At 38.3% G+C, this 20528-nt stretch overlaps 1 non-coding gene across 1 annotated transcript; it reads left to right on the top strand.

Moving 5' to 3' along the window:
* Positions 1 to 15936: 15936 nt before the first annotated feature.
* Positions 15937 to 16043, top strand: LOC127186129 (U6 spliceosomal RNA). The gene has a single exon (XR_007830358.1). It is a non-coding gene; the product is annotated as a U6 spliceosomal RNA (small nuclear RNA).
* Positions 16044 to 20528: the final 4485 nt, after the last annotated feature.

The following is a 20528-nucleotide window of genomic DNA, read 5'->3' as shown; positions in this document are numbered from 1 at the left end:
ACATCATAATAGATGATGGTGGACATAGAAGGGCAAACATGGTAGTCCTGCAAATGTGTAAGGTTTACTGCAGGAAACATTGGGAATAACAGATTCTGGAATTCATGTCAGTTTAGGACAAAATATTGACTCGTCTCTTCTCTCCCGATCTTCCTGGAATATTAGGCCAATCTTTTAAGTCTCAAACTCTTGACAGATATGAACTAAGAGAAAGGTTCCTACTTTTGACCTCAGAACTTTCTAGGCCTGCAGTCAGGCAAATGTAACAAAGCATCAGCTTTAAAAAAGCAGAAAGTAGGATCCCAGAGGATGTTGCTGTTTAGGCTCCAACAGTTTTTGAACTATAGTTTTGCCATGTTGCTCAGGCTAATTTCAAACTCCCAAATCTCCCATCTCTGCCTCCCAAGTGCTGAGATCACAGCCAATAGAATATTTAATGTTATTTTGAGATAAACAACCCAAATAAAGATTGTTTCAATGACTATTTCAGCCACCCTCCACAGCTTAAATAATAGCTCTGTGTTCTATCAACATATTTTTTTCTTTATCTTGTGGTCCCAATGTTAATGTCATTTATACACATCTAGGTGCTTTCTTTCCAAATAACAGTCTATACTGATAACCCATTGTTTGACTGGTATTAAGTTGGCATCTCCCTAGAATGTTAACTCTTAACTTGGCCGGCTGAGAATTATGCATTCCAGGGGTAGGCAAGCATTGCTTTATCCCCATATAAGGCCCCCCACATATCAGACCTCATGAGACCCATTCCTTTAAGAAAGATGTGAATAATTATAAAACTTTTTAAAAATTTGGCCTTTATATCATGGTATCCTTCAACATTCCTGAGTAGCAATATATTTAGTGTCTAACAGATCTGCTTCTTCATCTATTAAGAGGATTCTCTGCTTTATAGGATTTTCCCAAGGACAAAGCAAAGTGGACTCTGGAAAAAGACAGTGGCAAAGTATAAAGTACCACAAAAATGGGCTATCACTTAAACTCTATTGAAAATGTTTTGAGTTCTTTGTAATCTAACCTCTACTCACCTCATCAAATGCAAACTCTAGCCACGCATTTCCTACAAAGTCCAGCAAGCTCACCGTGTCATGTGGTAGCTGATTCAAGGAGTCAACTTGTTCTAAAAGATAGAAGGGTACAATTGAAAACAGGAGTAGCATCCAAGTTTTATTTCTGTTGCTATAAAACACACTAAAAAAGGCAACTGGGAGAAGCAAAGGGTTTATTTTATCTCAAAGTTTTAGGTCACAAACCATCATCGCATGGTAGTTACAGAGGTGGAGCTTGAGAAATCTGGCCATATTACATTCACAGTTAAGGACAAAAAGCAAGAAATTCATGAATGCTTCTTCTGTTTGGCTAGATTTCTCCACTCTCATACAGTTTAGAACCTCTTGCCAAAAGAATGGTTACCCAAGTGGGAGGGTCTTTCCACATTAATTAACATTATCCAGGTGATCCCCTACAGATATGTAAACAAGCCAGGCTGATCTAGACAATCTCTTACTAAGAGCCTCTTCCCAAGTGATTCTAGATAGTGTCAAACTGAGTATTAAACTAACCATTACAAAGAAGAAAATCTGATCAATCAACCTCCTACGGCTTAGCCAGAGTATTGACTATACCTCACATATACCCTGCTTGCAACTTCAGCAGGTTAACCCTGAACAAGTACAAAGAAAGCCCGATGTGAAGTCACTTATTTGTAATGTTTACAAGGTACACAACACATTGAGAACTCCTTCCTGCATCCTGATCATTGCTTATACTGATCATTTATCTCTATTGTTAGGAAAATCTCCTTTGACTCCACGTCTTACTGAACTCTGCTCACTCTTAAGGATCCAACTCCGGTTCTCTCTCAGGCACCTTCCTGAAATATTCCTCTTTTTTTGTTCTCATCTCTTCAGCTATCTATAAAACTTAGCATCTATATCCAAACAATCCAGCATTTGCAACTAACATTTTGCTGTGTGTCTCTCCCCAATTGCTTTTAATTGGTTATAATATCCTTGACCTCTGCTTCTTTCTGTATCTTGTTCTAGTTTCTTGTAAAATACTAGGTACAGCATAAGTGTTCAATAAACTCTTGTTCACGGAGAAGCATAATTGAAGGCTACAGAAAGGGGAATGTATTGATACTGAGAAAAACCTTCAGCCATTATCAACTTGAGTGGCTTTATAATCACCTAGGAGGCATGCCATTAGGTATGTGTGAGGGTGTTTCCATAGAGATTTAACTGAGGGTGGAAGAACTAACTATACTGAATGCAGCCAGCATCATTTCATAGACTGGAGTACTGGGCTAAATATAAAGGGAAAAGGGAGAAAGTAAATGATCCACTAGCATATTCTCTCCTCTCCTCTCCCTTCCTTTCCTTTCCTCTCCTCTCCTCTTCTCTTCTCTTCTGTCTCTCTGTCTCTCTGTCTCTCTCCTCTCTCTCAGTCTCTCTCTGTCTCTGTCTCTCTGTCTCTCTCTGTCTCTCTCTGTGTGTCTGTCTCTCTCTCTGTCTCTCTGTCTCTGTCTTTCTCTCTCTGTCTCTCTGTCTCTCTCTGTCTCTGTGTCTCTGTCTCTGTCTCTGTCTCTCTCTCTCTCTGTCTCTGTCTCTCTCTCTGTCTCTCTCTCTCTGTCTCTCTCTCTCTGTCTCTGTCTCTGTCTCTCTCTCTCTCTCTCTCTCTCTCTCTCTCTCTCTCTCTCTCTCTCTCTCTCTCTCTCTCTCTCTCTCTCTCTCTCTCTCTCTCTCTCTCTCTCCCTCTCCTTCTGAATGCAGATGCAGTGTGACTGACCACCTCACACTCCTGATACAATGTGGTCCATGCAATGATGGACTGTATCCCTTCGACAATAAAAGCCATAATAAATCCTTCCTCCCTTAAATTGTTTTAGTCAGTATTTTGTCACAACAAGAAGAAAAATGACTAGTACAAACTGCCTCGTACTTTTATCCACAGCTCTCTTTTAGTAGAAAGTTGACATCTAGATTGTATTTTTGTGAGATTTCATTATTAGTAGTACAACTTTGTTTGCCTTACAATTGTTCTATTTGATGGATAATTTATTTTCCCTGGAGAACAAGAAGCATCTCACATTATTATTTTATATGTGCATTCATTTAACATTATGTGGGGATCTGCTACCTAATAGTCTGGGCTGTTAGGATGGGAAGATGAAAGAAACCCCATTACTTACAGAGATACTCAGAGATCTCAATCAGTTTAATACACTAGAAGGATGTTTTGAGAGTCCTGGATAGGGTATCACAGTTTCACAACGGAAGAAACAAATCTTCATCAAGTCCTACAGGCTCTTAGCCTAAAGGGAATTTTAAAATATGATGTCCTCTGTCCATATCTATCTCTCTACAGTAGAGCAAGTTTTAGGTGAAAGAAAGATGTAGACATTTTAAAGCATTTACCAGGTTTCCTGATCCCTATTGCAAATACTCAACAAAAATAAATAGTAAGTTCTTTATTATCATGAAGCCAATAAAATGTCATAATTGCTAGCTCTAACATACTTCAAAAAATAAACTTCAATTGAGTTTGCATACTAAGGAATTGTTTAGTTTCTTACAAAGTACTGGAAGTTTCTAGTAGCAATTGACAATTCCATTGTTCCTACATATGCCCAGCTCTGGAAAATGCCCTGGAACTTTTCATGACATACTTGCAAGAAAAATAATCCTAATGATTCTTCAAACACAGACCCCTAAGACATCATACTTAGAGCCTCATTCATATGCTCCAACTGGTCTTTCCTAGAGCTTTTCCTCAGGGCTGTTCAGATTCTAGAGAGACATTTATTCTTTCTCTGTCAAGGTTTTCAAAGCACTGAAGCATGCAAAACCACTCTCAACGTTTCTTAATTTAGAAACATGGGGGAAAAAAGTTGCTAAATATGAATGTGACGCTCTGGATTTGAGCCAGGTTCAAGGAAAGCTGTTCATTGAGCCAGGTTCACTCCAGTGATCCTGGCTTCCCTCTTTCAGTTTCCATTCTTGCTCTATATATCCCCCTCTTGCTCCATTGTGCCTAGTGTTTTCACCCTGTGGGTATGTTTGTGACTTCATTATTCGTTTCAGACATGTTTGCATCTGATAAAACTCTGGACATCAGCACCTAAAGAAAACTCAAGGATGCCCTTGCAGTGATCTGATCTGAGAGGCAACATGTTTTCCATTCAGCTTCCCCACAAAGCCCATCACTATCCTTAATGACTGAGTCTATTTCCTGAACCGTGAATTCTGATACAAGGTTCAGGAGGAAAATTATTGTGTCAATTCTGGCAAAAAACCAATCTGGCCAACAATATTTTCATATATATATATATATATATATATAATCACAGGTTTATGTAACTATACTAGGCTTAAGTTTATGTATTTTAGACAGTGCGTAGTTGTTCTAGTTTTCTCTCTGTTGTTATGATATGATATATTGTTATGCCCAAACATAATTTCAGGAGAAGGGTTCATTTCAGCTTACATTTTATAGTCTATCACTGAGGGAAGTTAGGGCAGGAAACTGGAAGCAGGAAGCACAGACCATGGAGGAACAATTCTTACTGTCTTGCTTTTTTTTGTACAGCCCAGGCCCATCTGCCCACAATGAGCTGGGTCCACTAACATCAATCATCAACCAAGAGAAGGCCCCACCAAGTGCCCACAAATCAATCTCATGTAGGCAACCCCTCAACTGAGGCTCCATCTTCCCAATGACTCTAGTTTGTGTCAAGTTGATAAAAAAGAAAGAACGAACGAAAACTAACTAGCCCTCTAATTATTTTCATTAACTAATTTTCACTTGTTCAGTACATGCCAGAAGTACTCTGTAACAAATATAGAAGGTAAATTCTATCATTCCCCCTTCGTAGGGAGGGAACTGAGGCTGGAAGATACCTCAGTCTGCCCAAGCCAAAGCCTAGCTTCCTGCCAAGCTTTATTTGACTCCAAAGCTAAGTTAGTAGGTTCTTCATTAAACTGGATGGTCTGACTCCAGTCATTAATAAGTTTGCCTCCACAAAGGTTCCTCCTGTCTGTTTATCAGCTTGTGACATGATCATCCTGAATGTCAGGGCTCCCTTTCTACTTAGCTCTCTCACTTCCTTCAGGAGTGTCCATCTCTGAGTATATGAAACTCATCAGCAGGCTAGCTCTTTGCTGCCCTCTCCTGGTGCAACCTAGGACATGTCCCAGTGTGGGTGGCATTGACTTATATTTGACCTTCACAAAGGTTTTCCAGACACTGAGGCTGAGGATACCCATTCCAGACATTGCATATTTAAACAATTTATTTTAAAATCACCCATTCTACGCAATTTCTTCCATGGAAGATTAAATAGCAAATTAAATATGATAAGATACTTGGACACTGAAAACACTAAACAATATAGATTATTTTGTTGTAAAATGTAAGACTGGATGAAAAGCTGAACAGAATATAAATTAAACATTTTTGGGGTCTTGATTCCATGCTCGCACTACTTGAGGGAAAGCATTTTTTAAACAAGTGCACCTACAGAACTTTGAGAATGGCAATCAACAGATTGCAGGAGCCTTTGCTAGAATGTTGTGTTGGCTAGTGTGTGTGTGTGTGTGTGTGTGTGTGTGAGAGAGAGAGAGAGAGAGAGAGAGAGACTAGAGAGATAGAGAGAGAGATAGAGGAGAGAGAGAAGATAGAGAGAACTGGAAAATTCTAGCACTGTTGGCAGCTTTGCTAGCATATTGTTTTGGCGTTTGTGTGTGTGTGTGTGTGTGTGTGATGTTTTGTGTTTGTGTGATGTAGTGTAGCCTTTACCACAACCCATCAATCACTTGGGAAATAGCTAAACATGAATTGAGGACCTACCTCTGGCAGATTGCCCAATAGGCAAACCTGTGAGATGTTTTCTAGATGATTGATGTGGGAGGACCCAGCCCAGTGTGGGCAGTGCCACCCCTGAGTAGGTGGGCCTGAAAACACACACACACACACAACACACCAGAGAGATGAGAGAGATGGAGGAGAGAGAGAGAGAGAGAGAGAGAGAGAGAGAGAGAGAGAGAGAGAGAGAGAGACTGAGAAAGTCAGTAAGCATTGTCCTTCATGGTGCATACTTAAGTTCCTACTTCCAGGTTCCTGATTGAGTTCCTGCCCTTCTCTTGGATGATGGGTTGTGACTAGAAAATGTAAGTCAAATTAATCCTTCCTTTCTCAAATTGGTTTTTGTCAGTGCTTTATCACAGCAATAGAAATCAAACTAAAGCTGATGCAGCAGGTATTGCTCAGTAGGTTAGTTACCTTTACATAGCTATGACCAAAATTTTTGAGAGACTAAAAGCAAGTATTATCATTTACTAGCTTATATTAAGTATACATAATGGGCTTCATTATGATGTGTTCATATATATATGTGTGAATACATATATAATATTAACCCCCCATTTCCTTCTCTTATCCTCCTCCCACTTCTGCCGATGTGTTTCATCTTCCCTACTAGTCTTCTACTTTCATGTCTTGTGTGTGTGGATGTGGGGTGTGTGTGTGTGTGTGTGTGTGTGTGTGTGTGTGTGTGTGTGTGTGTGTGTGTGTGTGTGTGTACATGACTCAGCAACTTACCAGTAGGTAAACACAGTCACCTTAACACAACCAAGAGTCACCTGGGGACAAGGAGTCTCAATTGAGGAACTGAACAGCTCAGATTGATCTGTGGCCCTGTGTGTGGGCAATTACCTTAACTGTGAACCAATAGCAGGCCCAGCCCACTGTGGGCAGTTGCCATCCCCTGGGCCGGTAGTCTTATGTTCTAGAAGAAAGGTAACTGTGTATGAACATGCGCCAGAGCGTGAGAGCCAGTAAACAATGATCCTCCATGAACCTTGTCTCTGGGTTCTGCTCTGACTTATCTCAATGATGGTCTGCAGCCTTGAGGTATAAGCCAAAATAAACCCTTTTCTCTCCAAGTAGCTTTTGTTCACTTGTTGTTGTTGTTTTGTTTTGTTTTGTTTTGTTTTATCTCAGCAATAAAAGGTAAACTAGGACAACCCCTCAAGTAACTGTCTCTTTCTCTTACTCCTCCTCCATCCCCCAACAGCCTTTAACTGCCTATAGATACTCTGGGGGGGAGGGGTGGGAGAGGCCTCATCTGCTCTCCCCTCCATGAGGCAATGTTGAGAGGTCCAATTTTATGCAGATCTTATGCAGGTGATCACAATTGCTGAGTTTATGAGAACTATGGCCACCTGCTGTCAGGAAGATAGTACTTCACAACACTCCACTCCTTCCTCTGGCTCTTAATTTTATTATAACGGTTATTAGTTTATTATCTTTATCACTTGGCCATGGTTTCTGTTCATAGTTCCCAGATAATCTGTTGGTTCTGGTCCCTTCAGGAAACAGCATCATGGCAACAGGAGCTGGTGTTAGAGGCTCCTCATCTTACAGCAGTCAGAAAGCAGAGAAAGAATTCCTACGCTTTATGACTTTCTCTTTTGTTCCATTGTATCCCATCTGGGACTGTAAGTCTATGAGACGGCACTTTCCATATTAAGGATGAGTCTTCCTTTCTTAGTTAATTCTCTCAGAGTTGTGCTTTTGCTGATCTCTTGGGTGTTTTTCCACCCAAGCAAACTGACAACCAAGATGCCCCATTTGGCATCCTATCTAGAAAGCACTCTTGCAAGTTTTATTTTCAAAATGAAGTCCTTAGCACAGTCACTCGTTTAGACAGGGTGTTCAAAGCCAGGGAGTTCAGCAGAATCTAGGACAGCCACTTTGTCTAGAAGAAAATGTTATTTAATACAGAACTTCTAAACATCAGTGTTCTCATTCCAACATTGTTACTAATTAGAACTAATGTTTTGAGAAGCAGGAAGAGAAGAGGCAGGAGGACCACGAAGGCCTACCAAACTATGGAAGCTATATGAATACTGTTTTCTCAGTTAATGTTTTAAAAATGTGCTAATTAGAGTTTTTGGACAAAGGAAAAGTGTAAGTAAAGAAGCAATGAAGTGTTAGAGGGTTAAAACTAGGTCATCGGTGAGGTAAGTGATATTTTTTAAATGCTTGTGTGAGAAGAAAAATATGAACAGGTAATTTCTAAGGTTTCGCAATGACTCAGCACTGAGCACCTGGAAGAGTGCCTGGCAATTAGTAGACAGAAAGAACACTGAGTGTTAGGAAAGACAAAAGACGAAAGGCAGGAATTCACTTTACTTTTTTGTCAGAATATATATATGTATGTATATACACCCATATAATTGTTGTGCTGGTGGTTTTATTTTGTTGTTCTTCTTCTTTTCTGGTATTGGGGTGAGAAACTATTCATGAAGTCCTGGCTTCTCTCCTCAGCACCACAAAACTCAAGCTCATGAGAAAACTCCTCTTTCTACTTCTGGGTGAACTCACTCATTATGATCATTTCTAGTTCAATCCATTTGTCCAAAAATTTCAGGAATTCCTTGTTTTTAATAGCTGAGTAGTATTCCATAGTGTAAATGTACCACAGTTTCTTTATCCATTCTTCTACTGAGGGACACGTAGGCTGTTTCCTTGTTCTGGCTATTATGAATAAGGCAGCTATGAACATGGTTGAGCATATGGCCCTGTTGTGTGGTAGAGCATTTTCTGGGTATATTCCAAGGAGTGGAATAGCTGGGTCTTGGGGAAGCCATATTCCCAGTTTTCCAAGATAGCACCAGATAGTTTTCCAATGTGGTTGTACAAGTTTGCATTCCCATCAGCAATGAAGGAGTGTTCCTCTTTCTCCACATCCTCCAGCATGTGGTGTCACTTGAGGTTTGATCTTAGCCATTCTGATGGGTGTAAGATGGAATCTCAGAGTTGATTTGATTTGCATTTCCCTGATGACTAAGGAGGTTGAGCATTTCTTTAAGTGTTTCTCAGCCATTTGATATTCCTCTGTTGAGAATCCTCTGTTTAGTTCTGAGCCCCATTTCTCAATTGGGTTATTTGGTTTGATGGTGTTTAGTTTCTTGAGTTCTTTATACATTTTGGAAATTAGACCTTTGTCAGATGTAAGGTTGGTGAAGATCTTTTCCCAGTCTGTAGGCTGTTGCTTTGTTCTGTTGACAGTGTCTTCTGCCTTACAGAAGCTTCTCAGCCTCATGAGGTCCCATTTTTTATTTTTTGACCTTAAAGCCTGGGCTGTTGGTGTTCTGTTCAGGAAGTTGTCTCCTGTGCCAATGTGTTCCAGGCTCTTCTGCACTTTTTCCTCTAACCGATTTAATGTCTCTGATTTTATGTTGAGGTCTTTAATCCACTTGGACTTGAGTTTTGTACATGGTGACAAATATGAGTCTAATTGCATTTTAAGGCGCATTTTCCCCAGCTCTCTGTTCTCTGTCTCTGTTTTTCTTTCTATCTCTGTCTCTCTCTGCTCTGTCTGTCTGTCTCTCTCGCTTATGTCCATGTGTGCATGCATGTGTTTGTGAGTGTGTTTATGTGTGTGTGTGTGTGTGTGTTGTAGATAGACACCAGGGCCTTACACATGTTGGACAAGCACTCTAAAAGTGATATCCCAAAGTCAGATTTTCACTTTGTTAGCCCAAGATGGACTTGAACTCTTGCCTCAATGTCTCAAGTGCTATGACTACAGGTGTGTGCTATCACACCTGGCTGAAAATATTTTAAAATAGATAATACATGCTTATAGTACACAATACAAAAGAGGACATAGTAAAAAACAAATGAAAAAGTACTGGTCTCCACTCCTGTCCCTCAGTCACCAATAATTTGCCCAAGGATAACAATGGTTAACAACTGATTAATTTTTATATTTAAGAAACCTTTATAAAATTGTAGTTTGATACTGTAGTATTTCATGATACACACACACCTGACATATGTTATGGATTTTTTTCCTCTAATCTTTAAAAAAATTCTTGTGTAAAATAATTTTCAAAATTTATTCCATAGAAAACATGATTTTTTTTTTAAAGCTCCTAGTTCATTTCAGATGCTGGCTCTTTTCATATACCAATTGTTCAGTCAACCTCAGTGATATTGTATACTCTAGTTCCTTTACACTTTATTTTATAATGGTGTAACTTTTTTATACAATAAGAAAGAACATGTCTGATGAAAATTGGACCATTATTATTATTCTTAAGCTATGATGCATCATTCAACAGCTCTGAACAAATGGCCATTACATCAAATAGGTTTTATTTTAATCATTATTTCTAATACATGTGAAATTAATACACAGTGTTTGTCATTACTGAAACTAGCATATAATTCCAAAAGAAGCAATTAATGTCTATCAGAAGTTTTCTGAAATATGATTATTAAATACTCAACTAATGAATCATTCACATATCTGAAATTATAACCTGTTTTAATAGGATGTATTAGGTTTAAGAATGGAAAAAGAAATTTCAGATATTAAGTTGTATACATGGTCCACTTCCCTGTCAGCTCAGAATTTTTTTCAGGGAGGAATTCATTCTCAAAAGAACAGTTAAATAGCTCCAAGGGGAGGCATTTCTTATGCTTTCCAGGAATTGAAATTCTCTATTCTCTTATTTCATCTAGTAATGTCAAAAAGAAAGTTTAGAAAACTACTGAGCCTCTCATGGTTAATTGTCAAATGCAATCTCTGTACAAAAAAAGAAAATGCCATCCATTTCCAAATATTTCTTGTAAACTCTCAGCAAAGGAGCAAAGAACAATACACTGTTTTTCCCTTGCAGTTTTGTTGCATGTGCACCTTAAGGAGCATATGCTGCTCTTCTGAGATATGCAGACCCCCCCCCCTCATTGTACAGGGCCTCCATGAAAAGATTGAGGGTTCTACAAAATTAACATATGAATAGGCTACCATACCTCCCAAGAAGCCACTGCATTTGGGGGTGGGTGTCACAAAAGAAGGTGTCCTTTCATTTTGCAGTTAATGAAAAATAAGAGGTCCTTTTCTGACTAATTTTCTTCGGGGAGGTTCAAAGTTTGAACTTAAAATTTGAGTGCAGAAAATATCTATTTTAAACCTCAATCCTCCTTCGTAACCAAGCCAGCCTACTAAAGACGGCAAATGTCTGATAACTAAAAAGAGTAATTGATGGTATCAATACTAGTAACTGAAAGTTAATAAAGTTGGTAATTACCATTCTTGCTAAGTGGCTAATCTATCTGGGTCACTTCAGGAAGAATGCATTGCCTAGAAGAGGTGGATCTTTGAGATTTAGTTGTGGTGAGTGTTCTGCACATGGGAAAATGGCTGGCTGTGTTCAGATGGAGTTTCTAGGAACCTAGGATTAGGATGGAAGCAACTCACATTAAGGGGAGAAGGGGAGGCTGTGCAGGATAATGGTCAGTTAGAATCTAACCAGAATCCAGTGACACTTCTAGGAGTCCCTTCCTCCGACTTCTACAGATGTAGTAGATGTTCTCGTCAGTGTTACACTATGAAAGAATTCAGCATTATTATACCATAATCTGTCCATATTTTCTCTTTCACTTTAATATGAAAGTTCTATATTTTAAAACAACATCAGGCTTATAACTGGTGCTCAATAAATATTTACTGAATAATTAAAAATTTGATGGATATGAAGTTGTTTCATGGGATAGACATATCCCATGTTCACATATCAGACCATCTTTTAGACAGTGCCACCTAGTACCATTTTGATTTAAGTACCATTTGATCTAAGAATGTTTTTACATCATTAAATAGTTGTAACAGACCGAAAAATATGTTACAGAAGGTATATCATCCAGAAGTTCTAAAATGTTTGCTCTCTGATCTTTTGTAGAAAAAAATCACGGATCAAGAGTTAAATGAATAAAATAAAGCAAAAGCAACCATGATCAAGGTATAGTTATACTTTATATACTCCTGTGCATGGACACATACACAAATACATTGTACATTGTAATAATGAAATGCCACTTTTGTAACTGGAATACAGCAAAGACATGTTGGTATTCCATGAGGTTTGTAAACAGAAATTAAATCATATGTAGTTATTACAAATCAAACCAGACTAAACTAAAAGATAAATTTTGAAAGGTGGCATTTCAGTATATGTTTTAAAGACTGATTTTTTTTCTCTCCTCCAGCCTCGCAAAGATAGATAGGTATCCTATCCAGCCTCTGCTGTAATCATTCTATTTGCCCTTGGGCCTTTATCTAGTTATGAGAATTTATATCTCCCCAGAAGAGACTGAAAGTGTGAATATATTTGAAAGATAATAACTTGTATTTGATCTCATTCAGTGGTATCCTTTAAAATACCACCACAGAGTGCTTCTGAGATGAGTCTTTTAAAGATTATCTCATCCAAATCTCTGGTTTACTCAGAGGAAAATGGAGATTAAAAAAATTTTGAGATTAAATTTTTGTCTAATATGTTAAAATAATTTAGAGCCATGCCACATATAATGGCAACATATACATAATCCCAAGATTTCAGAGGCGGCGGTAGGAGAATCATGAGTTCAAAGCCAGCCTGAGATACATACTGTTTCAAAGCATAATCAATCAATCAAAGTAGGCCAGAGAGAGACCCAGAAATCCTGGTCCCAAGCTTTTTCATTCAGATATGCTTACAAATAGTGTTGTTCCTCTCTCACATGCCTACAGTGCAGGAATTTGCCTTCCCAACATTACATTGGTACAGACTCCACTGCCTGGTTCATAGCACTAAAACAGTGTTTAATAAATGAATAAAGGATAACCATGACAAACACTCACTTCCTGTTTAACACATCTCAGTGTCAGATAAGGTGGCACAAACCTTTAATCCCAGCACTCAGGGCCAGTAGCAGGCAGATTTCTGAGTTCGAGGTCAGCCTGGTCTGCAGAGCAAGTTCTAGGACAGCCAGGGCTACATCGAGACACCCTGTTTTGAAAAACCAACCAAACAAACAAACAAAATACATCAGCCACTATGCAAGACACTTTTATATGCATTATCTAATATGACTCTCACAATAACCCTATGACTATGTTTTATTACAATTTCTATTTTACAAATGAGAAAATGAAAATAGGTAAATTTCCAAACCTAAAGCCATGTGGCTAGGAAATTTTGGGATTAGGCTTTCAATGGAAGTCTTAAATAACTTCAAAGTCAATGTTTGTAATTATTATTCTGATTATGTGGTGAGAACGAACAAAACCATCCATTATTAAATTATAATGAAATGCTAAACTTGTATACATATCCATCAAAATAAAATTTCCTATTCTACCTTACCCAAGAAATGAAGTCCAGTGAACTGGACCCTCGGCTTGTTTTTCCTGGCTTTGCCCTGGCTCCCTGTGTGCCCTTACACAATCAGATAAGTCCTGAAATCCTTAGTTCCCCAACCTCACTGTGCAGTCCTTTTTTGGAAACACTCCAGGTGTCTCCAGTTATCTCAGAGAAATTTCACAAAATTCTCAACAAATTTTAAACATCTTTTTAAAGAAACTATGCTTTAGACAACTTTCAACGAGGCAGAAGGGATTTCCTTCGAGTGAAATACACTAAATGAAAATTTGCCGCTAGCTTTTGAATTCCCAGAGTTCAAGTTAAATGTTAAGGGAGGCAGCTCCATCTGCTGGGCGTTGAACACATTAATAATAAGTGTGATTATGCATAAGGAGACATATGTTTAGTCTGCAACAGTGTTCATGGTCTAATCTAAGTATCCAACTTTGAAAAAGTAAGAAAAAAACAAGAAGAGACTTGATATTCTAAGAGCATATATAGGGGGAGGAGGTCTCCCTCAGTCACAGACATAGGGGAGGGGAGAAGGAGAGAAATGGGAGGGAGGGAAGAATGGGAGGAAACAGGGGAAGGACTAACAATCGAGATGTAATATGAATAAATTAATAAAATTAAAGAATGAAAAAAAAACATAGCCATTACCAAACACGTGTAAAACAAAAAATATGATGATAGGTATTATAATAAGCACATGTAATTTGCCTCCCTGAAGTACATATTACTAGGTTTTTTTCTGTTTCTATGAGTATATGTCCCTTTTACCCAGGTGAGAATATATATAATGTCCAGTGGTATATCATATTTATATTCCTAACCACTGTATGAAATCTTTTCCTAAGCCATTTAATAGTCATCATAGGCATAATTTCATGTACAATAATTTATTTGCTAACTTCCATTTATTGAACATATATGTTACCTAACAATTTGGTTATTATAAGTAATCATTATCTTTGAAAAAATTTTATCAGGAAGTCAGCTTATTTCCCAGGGACTAAATTTAGCAAAAGTAGAACACACTATGGGCCAAAGGACAATGCTATATTTTAACCAGTGAAGTGTATTGCTGAGCTGTTTTCCCAGAAGACCGAATCAGTTTACTCTTCTATTATCAGGGTTTGGATGGCCTTTTTATGGCACCGAGGCTAAGAGAGAGTATTGTCCTTTCTCATCTTTGCTAATTAATAGAGGAAAATTGGGCTCTTGTTTCCATTACTGTTTTTGATCACTAGTGCAGGTGAACATTTATTCATATGTTTATTAGCCATTCATAGTTCCTCTTCTGTGACTTATTCTGTTACTGTCATTTTCCCATTTAGAGTCATTGTATTTTCTCATTATTTTGTGTCCTTTAGATGTTAAAGACAGCATTTTGCTCTCATGTTTAAGTGAATATTTTCCAAGTTTATTCTTTGTCATGTGTTATATTTAACATAGAGAAACATTTTGGTTTATATAGTCAGATATTTTGGGTTTCTTTTATTAATATTTTTGTGTTTTCCATACTGTAGTGTACCTGGCATACACTAGGTAAGAGCTCGCCATGAAACTAAGTCCTCCACCCCACTCCCACACAGAGATGCAGCAAATACTTGCACTTTTATGTTCTTAATTTAATTCAAAATTTTATTTATAGTTTTACCCAGTTGAGATATTTTATAAAAATATAAGATATCAGGATATGCTTTTAAATATTTCTATTTATTAACTTGCCCTTTCCTGGTTGAATTCTTAATTTATTACCAGCCTCTATTTCACATAGCAGTGTCATTTATATCCTCTAGAAAGTTAAAGGACTCAAAATTTGCTACAAAAATCTAAATGCTTTTGGAAAACTAAAACGTTATAGAATTTTGAGAGGTCTTAATGAGGAATTAACATTATCATGTCAATGTTATTAAAACAGATACTCTTTCATAATTTAGAATAGGAATAGAGAGTGAGAGTCTGGAGGTGACGTGTCACACAGTGCTTCAAATTATTTTCTCTGGCTCTTGAATTTTACATGCATATTCCTCCCTGCCTTCCCTGCACCCTCAGTTCTACCCCTTCAATATTGTATGCTTTTATTCATTTTTATATTATGCATATGAATTTTTGCCTGTCTGTATGTCTATACATTATGCATGTATCTGGTGTCCTGGGACATCAGAAGAGGGCATTAGATTCTGTGGAACTGGAGTTAACAGAGGATTGTGAGCTGCCATGTGGGTGCTGGAAACCCAGCCTAGGTCCTCTGCAAGAGCAGCTAGTACTCTTAACTACTGAGTTATGCCTCCAGCTTTCCTCCACACCCTTTTTTTGAGACAGCATCCTGGATGGCCTAAAACTTGCTATGTAGACTAGGCTGGTCTAGAAACTACAAAGATTCACAGCGTCTGCTTCCTGAGAACTGAGATTAAAGTCCACCACACACAACAGTGTTATTTTTATCTATTCTAGGCATTAGATATCAGATATTCCCTGTGTGTGTGTGTGTGTGTGTGTGTGTGTGTGTGTGTGTGTGTGTGTGAAATTAAATCTGCCAAAATTCCAGTTAGGTAGATATTATTGCACACACCACCTCACTGCATGTAAGGATATGCACGAGGCCAAGAGATGCCAGATAACTTGCTCAAGATTCTAAAGCTAATGAGTTGCAGGAGACAAAAACTAAAACCTAGGAATATGAGGAAAACTAAGTTTAAAAAAAAAAGGTAACGTGTTCACTTCGGCAGCACATATACTAAAATTGGAACGATACAGAGAAGATTAGCATGGCCCCTGGGCAAGGATGACACGCAAATTCGTGAAGCGTTCCATATTTTTCCAGGAAAGTGGGATAGAGGTGAGGACATCCTATTGAGACGTTAGGTGAGAGAAATATAGGAGATGGGGGAATAGAAGGATCCAGAGGGTCCTAGAAAACTACAAGAAGAACACTATGATGGGCGGATCTGGGCCCAGGGGTTCTGTTCAAACTATGGCACCATCCAAGGACAATATGTGCAGTAAACTTCAAACCCCTACACAGATCTAGCCAATGGACAGGACATTCTCCACAGTTGAGTGGAGAGTGGGGTCTGACTTTCACACAAACTCTGGTGCCCCATATGTGACCATGTCCCCTAGAGGAGGAGACCTGGTGGCACTCAGAGGAAGGATAGCAGGCTACCAAGAAGAGACTTGATACCCTATGAGCATATACAGGGGGAGGAAGTCCCACTCAGTCACAGTCATAGGGGAGGAGAGTAGGATGAAAGCTGGAGGGAGGGAGGAATGGGAGGATACAAGGGATGGGATAACCATTGAGATGTAACATGAATGAATTAATAAAAAATTATAATGCAAAAAATAACACACCCAAAAGAATGATGAATGGAAATACCCCATCCCTTACCTGTCTGCAAACTTCATATGCTTACATTTTTATACATTAAAAACTATGCAGCTACAACAAGAAAATTATCCCAGTAATCACAGAAAAATTACTCACCCTTATTGTAAAGTATTTGTCCTTCTGGGGTTTTCTTTTGGTTTGGTTTGGGTTGGGTTGCGTTTTGTTGTTTTTGTTTTTTTTTAATGTCACCAGAGTTTTGCCATGACTGTCAAAGAAACAGGCGTCTGTTCTATTTCCTAGTGCTAGGTAGTTCTGTGTGCCCAGACAAGTCATTTCACCACAAAACTTCCTTTCTTATTTGCATGACAAAAATGATGATAATAATTCTCAAGCCTGGCATTGTGGCGCATACCTTTAGTCCCAGGACTCCGAAGGCAGAGGCAGGTGGAGCACTGTGAGTTCAAGGCCAGCCTGGTCTTAAAAGCAAGTCCAGGACAGCCAAGATAACATAGAGAAGCCTTGTCTCAAAAAGTAATAATAATAATAATAATAATAATAATAATAATAATAATAATAATAATAATAATAATAATAATAATAATAATTCTCTTCACATGGGTTTTCAGTAAAATTAAAACACATCTAAAGTGGTTAGAAAAGTTCAAAATTCTGCATGATTTTATAGATCTCCCAGTTAACAGATTAAAATTCCTAGGCCAAGAAAATGTCTAGTGAACATATATAATTTAATAAGTCAGGAATCTTGCCAGTATCTTTTTAGAGCTCTGGAAGTGAAGGCATGAGGATCAGGAGTTCAAGGCCAGTGTTGACTACACAGTGCGTTCAAGGCTAGCTTGAGCTACATGAGAATTTATCTATAAAAATAACCAACAGAGGATAAAGAGATGACTTCAAAGTTAAGACTGCTTGCTGCTCTTACCAGAGAATCTGACTTCAGTTCCTAACACCCACATTAAGCATCTCTCAACTACTTGTAACTCTAGCTCCAGGTGAGCTGAACCCCTCTTCTGGCCTCCAAGAGCAACTGCACATACATGGCACACACACACGCGCGCACGCGCACACACACACGCGCACACACACACACACACACACACACAAAATAAATAAATAACATTTTTAAGTAAGCAAAAGAAGAATAAAAACATACTACTACAGAGGATGTTGCTTAAACTTGTTTTTATTTTTCATTATATCAAAATTTAAACATACATAAAAGTGAAGAATAGTAAACTTCCATACCTAGGTTTAGCTATTAGCAACTCTACCTTTTGTTTGTTTGTTTGTTTTTCGAGACAGGATCTCTGTGTTAGCCTTGGCTGTCCTGTACTCCTTTTGTAGACCAGGCTGGCCTCAAACTCACAGAGATCCACCTGCCTCTGCCTCCTGAGTGCTGGGATTAAAGGTGTGCACCACCACAACGGGCTTTTTGTTTTGTTTTGTTTTCAATACCTTCCAATATTTTCTATTTTTATTTTTGAAAAAGGAAGACAATATATGAATATGTTTCTTTCATCTGCTGACAAATATAATAGAGGAGTTCTATCTGATACTTCAAATTCTGAGGAAAGATTGTACCTTAAAACATGGAAATAGCTTGGCAGTGGTGGTGCACACCTGTAATCTCAGCACTCAGGATGCAGAAGCAGGTAGATCTCTGAGTTTGAGGCCATTCTGGTCTGCAGAGTAAGTTTCAGAACAGCCAGAATTACACAGAAAAACCATGTCTTGGAAAACAAACAAAAACAACCTGGAGATACATAGATTGTTGATACTTTGTAAGGTAATTCTTTTTCATAATATTTCAGAAAAATGTGTCTGCAATCTAAATAGTATAGTGGTTTGTCAGTCCAGACCAAAGGCTGAATTCCAATTGGCTGTGGAGGATAGTGGGTTCTAGCTATACAGACAAGAGGGCAATGCTTTCATTTATAACACCTCATGGTAAAGTGGTTTGCTATACTACACCAATTTGGCTTAAGGGTAGTTCTAATCATAGATTAAATTATTCCTGACAAAGTAAGCAAAATCAAGAATAAAAAAAAAATCCTTTTCAAGAAGAAATGAAAAATATATAAGAGCAGCTTTATTTGTAATAGCCAGAATCTGGAAACAACCTAGATGCCCCTCAACCAAAGAGTGGATAAAGAAACTGTGGTGCATTTACACAATGGAGTACTACACAGGTTTTAAAAACAAAGAAAACTTGAAATTTGTAGGCAATTATATGGAACTAGAAAAGATCATTCTGAGTGAGGTTACCCAGATCCAGAAAGACACACAGGGTATATACTCACTTATACGCAGATTTTAGCCAAATAATACAGGATAACCACACTACAGTATACTGACCTAAAGAAACTAAATAACAAGGAGAGCCCTAGGGAGAATGCTTAAATCTTATTCAGAAGAACAAATACAAGAGACCACAGATGCAGTTGAAGAGAAGGAACAGGAAGGGAGCCTACCATAGGGTCCTCTAAAAGACGTCACCAAGCAGGAGATCCAAGCAGATGCTGAGACACAGCCAAACTTTGGCATTGAGCACAGGGAGTCTTATGGAAGAGTTGGGGAACAAAGGAACCTGGAGAGGACAGGAGCTCCACATGGAGACCAATAGAGCCAACAAATCCGGGCAGAGGAGGGGAGTGCTGCAGAGACTGATGCACCAACCAAGGACCATGCATGGAGAGGACCTAGATCCTCACTCTGCTCAGATGTAGTAGACAGGCAGCACAGTCTCCATGTGGGTCCCATAATATGGGGAGTAGGGACTAATTCTGACATGGACTCTGGTGCCCACTCATTGATCACTTTCCTCTAGCAGGGCAGCCTTGCCAGGCCACAGAGGAAGAGGATACAGGCAGTCCAGATGAGACTTGATAGGCTGAAGTCAGACGGTAGGGGAGAAGGACTCTACTTTTCTGAAAACTAGGGGAAAGGGTATGAGGGAAGGAGGATGGGATCAGGAGGCGATGAGGGATGGGGCTACAATTGGGATGTAAAGTGAACAAATCAAAAACAGTCTGTCTGGCAATGTCCACTAATAAACTAGGAACCATAATCACTATAAACCTAGGTCTTGTCATTTTCTCCTTTGTATCTAGTTTACAAAGTTCATTGACATCTGTGATCAGAGCCTAATGATATATAGCCATTTACAAAAGAGGGGAGGGGTTGGTTACCTCAGGAGTGGTAGAAACTAGTTCTGTTGTTACCTATAACTAGAACAGGCTCTATTTTTACACAAATTCTCTAGAAAAAAATGAATTCTTATTCCTTCTATTTCTTGTTTTCCTGATACTTTAACATAGTTTCCTGAACTTCGTAAACAGCACCCTAATTTTTGTTTGCCTGGCCAACTACTTCAAAAACAGTGGGAGAAAAAGAATAATTGCAGGTAGAAAAAAAGGAGAAATTAGAGAAACCATTCGAGAAAGAGGCAATGACATCAAAAATCCATGCAAATAAAGTAAACAAAAAAATTGGGGGAAATGAAGAAAAATATGTTGTCACATGAATCATGAAATAATTATCAAAAATTTGAAGGTTACATGCCAAAAAGCTGATAGTGGTAGTAATAAGTATGTCTAGTACTACTTGTGATTTATTAGGCTCAGGGGTAAGCTTATTAACCTTCTTGGGTAAGGAAGCAATATTATTATCCTCGTTTAATGGGTAAAGAAACAGCCTCAAAGAAGTGATATAATTTGTCCAAGGTTATAGAGCTAAAGAGAGAGCTAGGATTCCAACCCAGATAATCTAACTGATTTTTCATATTCTTTTAAAAATACTTTCTGCACTTTACAAATTTTCTACAATGAGCACATATTACCTTTATTTTTCAATCCTGTACCATTCATCGTGTATAGAAATAATTTTGTCATTACATCATTAACTGTAGTTAATTACTATTTCTATTCATCATTTGTATGTCACCTCAATTAGACTGT

Source organism: Acomys russatus, chromosome X (genome assembly GCF_903995435.1).
Source record: "Acomys russatus chromosome X, mAcoRus1.1, whole genome shotgun sequence".
NCBI classification, from domain to species: domain Eukaryota; kingdom Metazoa; phylum Chordata; class Mammalia; order Rodentia; family Muridae; genus Acomys; species Acomys russatus.
The sequence above is the reverse complement of the archived record's forward strand: the minus strand, read 5'-3'. Positions and strand labels throughout refer to the sequence as shown.